At 34.9% G+C, this 7,190-nt stretch overlaps 1 long non-coding RNA gene and 1 pseudogene across 2 annotated transcripts; one reads left to right on the forward strand and one right to left on the reverse strand.

The window, feature by feature from the left end:
* Nucleotides 1-3,423: 3,423 nt before the first annotated feature.
* LOC148934189 (non-specific lipid-transfer protein 2 pseudogene) lies at nucleotides 3,424-3,747 on the forward strand (annotated as a pseudogene).
* Nucleotides 3,748-4,409: 662 nt separating this feature from the next.
* LOC125200090 (uncharacterized) lies at nucleotides 4,410-6,869 on the reverse strand. 2 transcript variants are annotated; one of them, XR_016134431.1, is made up of 7 exons: nucleotides 6,675-6,869; nucleotides 5,936-5,987; nucleotides 5,494-5,525; nucleotides 5,308-5,376; nucleotides 5,173-5,220; nucleotides 4,973-5,078; nucleotides 4,410-4,635 (listed from the first exon to the last, which is right to left on the reverse strand). It is a non-coding gene; the product is annotated as an uncharacterized LOC125200090 (long non-coding RNA). The 2 variants fall into 2 exon arrangements; XR_016134429.1 differs by having other exon boundaries at nucleotides 4,973-5,087.
* Between the last annotated feature and the right edge of the window lie 321 nt (nucleotides 6,870-7,190).

Consider the following 7,190-nt stretch of genomic DNA (forward strand, 5'->3'; position numbering starts at 1 on the left):
ATCTTTTTGTTTTGCTCAAGACAAGTTTAGGAAAAGTATTTCATTGATTCATTAAAATGATAACAAGCTCTCCTATTTATAATACTAGAATACTAATACCCTAACTTATGCAACAAGAAACAAATATCTAACAAATATGTTATAATACTAGAATACTAATACCCTAACTTATGCAACAAGAAACAAATATCTAACAAATAGGAGAAAGATATGGTGAATTAAAATATAACTAAATAATGAGAAGATCCTATGATATATGATTCGTATCATTGTGTGTGTATAATTTTTTAGATTATGGCATCTCTTGTGAGTATATGAAAAAGAGAATGGAAGAATCAAACTAAAGTCGATTCCACAATAGTGATATAGAACCTACTTGTGAATGCGTTGGAATGACAAGGATATATTCATCAAAAAGAAGATAAAAAGACCGATCTTCCATAAAAAATATTAGCCATGAAATTGTGGCTGAAAATAATGGATGGACAACACACTTGAGAATGTGTGGTAGTGAAAAAGCAATGTAATAAAGTTATTAAGTACTACATAATCACTCTCACTGACCCAATGTTGGGGTGTTCTTTTAAGCACATAGATCAATAAACAAGTATTTAGCAAGTTAAAATAAAGAAATAGCGAGAGAATATAGTAAGGGATAGTAAAGTAATTGCGACATATTATAGGTCTGTGTTATTTTGTTGGCCCAAAGAAACCTGCTTTGAAAATATAGTAATTATATTTGATAGGACAGATAACTCACCTGTGAATGAAATTTTATTAAAAAAATGACATTTTTGTTCATAGAATATCAAATATATACTTAATATATGTTTAAACCCGAAAGACAAACTAAATAATTTGGAGGATAACGTCTTTGAAAGCTAGACCCAGATAATTAGATAAAATTACTAATATTAGAAATGAGCCACTCACCCCTTAAAAGGCCTCATAAGGGAGAGGTTATTCATCCTTATATAGAAGAGATAGGATCAGGATCATCACCAAGCCGATGTGGGACAAGATATTAGAATTTTAACACGCCCCCTTACGTGTGGGCCGGAATGACACATCGGACTTCCATCACGTGGGTAGGCAAGAGAAGAGATAAAGAAAATAAACTCCATCATCGACTTGGGCCCGCTCTGATACCATATTAGAAATGGGCCACTCACCCCTTAAAAGGCCTCATAATAGAGAGGATTATCCATCCTTATATAGAAGAGATAGGATCATCACCCAGCCGATGTGAAGAGATAGGATCATCACCCAGCCGATGTGAGACAAAATATTAGAATTTTAACAACTAATTCCTCATCTTTTACAAACGTGGCTCGGCAAAATTCTCAAAACATATAGAAAATGGATTACATGTTTCGCAAACTTTTTTTTTTCACTTTCGACCAAGGGAAACGCGTGTTTCTATTTCGCATCTTTAGGAAAGACATATATAGATATCATGTATTTTCAAAAACAATTGTGTGATTATTCAACAGTTGGAGAAGTGCACTTATTTCACTTAATAGCGCTTCTCCAACCACTTGAACAATCGCACACAATTTGATTTTGAAGATATGTCATACTCCCTCCGTCCCGGCTAAGATGACACATTCCTTAGCCGGCACGGGATTTTAGGAGTAATTGGTTAATGTGTTTAATTGGAGAGAGAAAATGTGAGTGGAAGTATTAAAATAGAGAGAGAAAGAAAGGTGAATATTTTAATATTGATGAGAAAAAGTGGTTGAGTGTATTAATTGGAGAGAGAAAGTTTCCAAATAAGGAAATGTGTCATCTTGGTTGGGACAAACTAAAAAGGAAAACGTGTCATCTTAAGCGGGACGGAGGGAGTATTTCTTTTTGACTTTACAAAATTTTCATTAGAGCTTATGTCATTTCAAAGTTCTTATTTCTTGTCCCATAAAGATTTCTTATTTCCATTTATGGAAATTTCTCTCAAAGTTATTACCTATATACATTAATTTATTTACAATTTATACCACAAGTGCCCATTGTTAAACACTATTAATAATTTGTGTCTCACTATCCACTAATTAATACTGTTTTAATTACTCTTCTTCTCATTTACTTACTTTATCAATTATATATGCATTAATTCTCGTGTTGTCCCAAATGTCCTTATATTTTCGGAACGAATGGAGTATTTATTTTAATATCATAATGCATCACAACATATTCTTATATGTTAGTAATTGATTTAACAACACAAGATTTATCAAGCGTAATTAGTATCCAAGGTCAAGAGTGGGTTAGAACATATACATCAAAATTCTCATGCTTGAGTATTTGTTATTCTACAAACACGATTAATTTTTATTCATATTTATTAAATTAATCATGATCATTTTTAACTAGCAGCTCTCGATCAGCCAACTAATTGATTGAAAATTTTAAACCCAATATAATTACAATCCGATTAACATGCAACCCGAGCAGGATTAATCCAAAACTCGCTAGACTGGCCCGATCCCTATATGTTACTCTCTTCATCCTAATACAAGTGATTGGTTTCTTTTGATATTAGATTTAAGAAAATGACATTTATTAAGTTAAGTGACTTTTGATATTAGATTTAAGAAAATGGTATTTATTAAGTTAAGTGAAAGATTAACATAGGATAGAGAAGACGAGAATTAAGCAAGAGAAAGTAAATATGTTGTTTTTTGCTAAAAGTAGAAATCAATCATCTGTGATGGAATAACTAAAAAAGGGGAAATCATGCAAACAATAAAGAATAAAAAAATAATCACTTCTAATAGACGAATGGAGTACCATTACTGCATGTAATAGTAAATATTCTTATCCTGCCCGCAGGGCATCAAAGTTGATTTCAGATTGCAAGAAATATTCTTATCCTATGCAAAGTGTATAATATGGGTTATTGTAAATTGATCTATTCCTTCCGTTGTATGATAAGAGTCTTCATCCTGAAATATAAGTTCACTTTCATTTTTATTGAAGTAAGCCCAACGTTCTATTAACTTCATTTCCCTAACATTTTAATATAACTTAATAATTACATATAAAAGTGAAACCCAATTTCATTAACATTTTCCACTATTAATTTACTTCATTAGGTTTTACGTTATATGGAGTATTTCTTAAAATTCTAAGATTTAAGAATTTTTAAAAGAGAGCAGACAAATTTAGGGTATAGCTAGGGTGCAGAAACAAGTTAATAGGCGAAGAAGAAAGAGATTGATTGGTTTGACTTAGAAATTCTGAGTTAGTAGTATGTAGCTGAACATCTACTATGAATCTTATTGAGCGTGGAAGAGGTGATTTGATTCCAGTACAGATTCGAATTAAAAACAGCCATGGTTATGGTTTCATCTCAATTCTATTCCTATATATAAGTATGGTAGCATTGTTTCTCTTCTCCACATCAAAATTAAACTCGATCGAGCGATGAAGGGTATTGGTGGGGCCTTGTTTGTGATGATGGTGATGGTGATGGTGGTGCATGCAGGCGCGGAATGCGACCCGGTTCAGCTGTTTCCATGCCTCGGGGCGATGTCGTCGGGGCAGGATCCGTCGGCGGAGTGCTGCGCTAAGCTCAAGGAGCAGCAGCCTTGCTTCTGCCAATACATGAGCAACCCTGAGTTTAAGCCTTACATTGATTCTCCCAACGCCAGAAAAGTGGCTGCCGTCTGCGGCATCACCACTCCCACTTGCTAATTTAATATCTATGCTTCTTTACTATGTTTGTTTCTCAATTTCGCTTTTATTCTTATTTGCATGCTACTATTGATATTACGGCAAAATTATCAGACTAAATCCTAATTTTTCTCGTCACTAAATTGTCATAAACTTTTAATAATATCAACAATAAAATCCCAAATTATTACTATATTTGTACCAACACTACAAGAAAAACAGGCATTCCCGAGCACCAAGTGCTCGGAAATATAAGGTAAAATGCTCGGAAAATCGAGATATACCGAGCACTTTCCTAGCACCGAGAGTGCTCGGCTTTCGCTTCGTCGGAATTTTTATACGAGCACTTTAGAGTGCTCGGACATCCGAGCACCTGATTGTGCTCGAAAAATGCCGAGCACATTTGTAGGTGCTCGAAATATTCCGAGCACTTACATGATTTTCAGATTTTGGAACATGGCGAGCACATACTCAGGTGCTCGGAATTTCCAAGCACAAATTTGTGGTCGAAAATTTCCGAGCACCGATTTGTGCTTGCAATTTTCCGAGCACTTAGGGGGAATGGAATATTTCCGAGCACTCTGGGGCAATGGAATAGTTCCAAGCACCTTGGTGCTCGGTATCTGGTTTATAAAAGTATTCTATTTTTTTTTAATTATTAATAAATTATATTTCAATTTATTGTATTTTCCTAAATCAGGAGTAATAATTAAATATATAAAATAAACCAACTCAAAATGATATTATATTGAATTAAATTAAATTGTTTTACAGTCATTTGAATTTGAAATGCAAAAAATTTATGAATTTGAATACAAAGCATGATCTCGGGGACGTGGACGAGCACTGAGCCCGGGTCAAGACCTAGAATCCAAGCCTATGCATCTCGAACGGTAGCGCTACAACATCCCTAGTCCCAGCCATACATGATGAAGAGGAAGCCAACTAAATGAAGCAAGCAACCTAAATGACAGAAATAAGAAGTGCAAACACATTAATATCTCACATCTCACCACTAAACATGAAATAGAACAAACAATCTCAGGTTAAAACTGCTTCTTAAAGGGGGAAAGAGATCCCATGAAATAAATCCAAATACAAGGAGAACACAAAGAATAGATGATAAGGACAACTTTCATGTTATGCAACAGAAACAGTTAATCGACAGCAGCAAAAACCAAATATGAAGAACACAATTTCACAGTAAACTAAATTTCTGCATATGTTGCACAGTAAACACAAAGATTGGGGTATTGAGAAGGAAAACAAAGACGGGGCTAAAGCAAATAAGGATTCGTACATGCAGGGCGACATTGGTGGAGGCCGCGGCCGTCAGGCCGGGCCTATTCAGAGCCAGTTTGAATGGTAGGCCTCTTCCTCACCGGTCGACGGCGAAAACGTTGGAGCTGCAGCACCTGGAGTTGTTAGCACGCATGATGAGGTGCTTTCACACAAAACAGACTCATACAAAAGCAGGTAAGAAGAAATAGTTATGGCAACCTTGAATGGAATGTGATCAAGTGCTACCTTGCTTGTCCATCGCTATAACTGGTTCATAAGGCATAAGGCTCAGTGGTCATGACTGAAAGAAAATGCAGTTAAGAGTACAGGGTATGTCAAAGTCTCCCACACTACCTGTCTTAAGTTTTTAAGACCTAGAATTATAGAGCTACTGCCTGACAGGTTTATACTTTTCAAGGAATCCTGATAAACCAAAATGCAGCGTCAATTGGATTGGAAAAATCTCGAGTAGAATATGTTCAAGGGAAAGCAGAAAGAGGTATCATGTGTAAGACATGGAAGCTGGAAAGTACAACTTACAATAAAGATATCACACCATGGATGGAAGCATACTGCAACATCAAAGAGAATAGCATTACACTCAGGTAAATTCAATTGAATAAATAGTAAAACTCACTGATTATGGAACTTATCAGAGATGCAGCAGTCTCTCATGATCATTGTTTTCAAGAATAAGGCGCACACTCAACAACCAAATAATAGTATACCTCCACTATAGTTAACTAAGTTTCTCACACATAGCAAAATTAAAAGTTGTATAAGCTACAAGAATACATCTTAACATATATTTTCATGCCCAAACTAAGAAACAATGTTTAAATCCCCTAAATGCTTCATGTAAAACTGAACTGATTGAGTGTATTCTATAGGGTGAATTTGTGGATGCAGTGAAATGTTGTGAGGAAAATAATGAATGAAACTGATTAATAACTTTTTTCAGAAAGAGGATAGACTCACTTACCGACCCTAATCAAGTGGAGGTAGAGGAAACTCCCAACCCTTATGCCACAGAACTGCACTTGTAAATTTACAGAGCATCACAAAAATTCACTATTTCATTTATTCAAGCAATAAAAACTTCAATATCTTTATCATCTCAATGTTTTCCTTAATCTAACATATGTCATTGCTCAAAGTTTGCAAGAAAAGCTATGAGTCACAGTTAGTCACATTTGTTTATTCACACGATCACATCACAAAACTCAAAAATGTTTTCCTTAATCAAGCATACATGTTCATTGCTCAAAGAATGCAAGGAAATCTATATGAGTCACAGTTAGTTACATTTGTTTATTACCAATAGAGACGTTTGGAGCATTTATTTAGTCCATTCACATGATCAGATCACAAAACTCAACACTATACGAACATATTGCTTAGACAAATGAACCTAAGTAGCTGCCTCAATAGGAATACATTACACAGGCAAAAAAAATTACAACTAATAGGAATACATTACACAGAGGCAAAAAATTCAAACAATTGATCTTAAGCGATGACAGAAATTGAAAACTTCGAATGACCTCGACCTCGACCTCGACTCCACCAGCTTAACAATTTAATTTACAATTAATATACTCTCAATCAATCCATAGAATGACATCATAATCAATCAATCAAAGGAAAAATCAACGCGATCGAAACAGACTATGGTCTAATTGAATAAACTACCGAAAATTGACTCTTTGAGCGGAAGCAACCTGAATATCGGACCGAACGAAGAAGACTCCGTCGAGAGGAAACGTGATGACGTTGTTGAGAGTCTTCTTCTCTACATCGATCACCTGCAACACGTTTCCGGCGGCGGTTCCGAAAACCTGTGTGATTTTATGATGAATAGATGCTCCTTCTCGGTGGGAGTGGCGGGAAGGAAATGCAGGGTTTCTCAATCTCAATTTGCTGCATTGCTTTAGAAATATCTTTATTAACCCAAACTAAGAGTATATATCCAAGCAATTTTAAGGTGCTAGGCTTTATGCGAGCACATTTTAAGTAATGCTTGGATATATATGTAGAAATATGATTTAATATATAAATTTATTTAAAACTAAATCGTCTATATACGAGCACATTTAAGATGCTCGGCCTTTTTCCGAGCACACTCCCTGTGCTCGCCAAACGCCATTTCGAGACATTTTTTATTTTTAATTTTAATAAATTTTCTATCTTTAATGCCTCCATTCTTTTTGTACTTGTAGTTTTTAAAATCATATTTT

This window comes from Salvia hispanica, chromosome 1, assembly GCF_029641045.1.
Source record: "Salvia hispanica isolate PSC_SH4W2 chromosome 1, Shi_PSC_v1, whole genome shotgun sequence".
Classification (NCBI taxonomy): Eukaryota; Viridiplantae; Streptophyta; class Magnoliopsida; order Lamiales; family Lamiaceae; genus Salvia; species Salvia hispanica.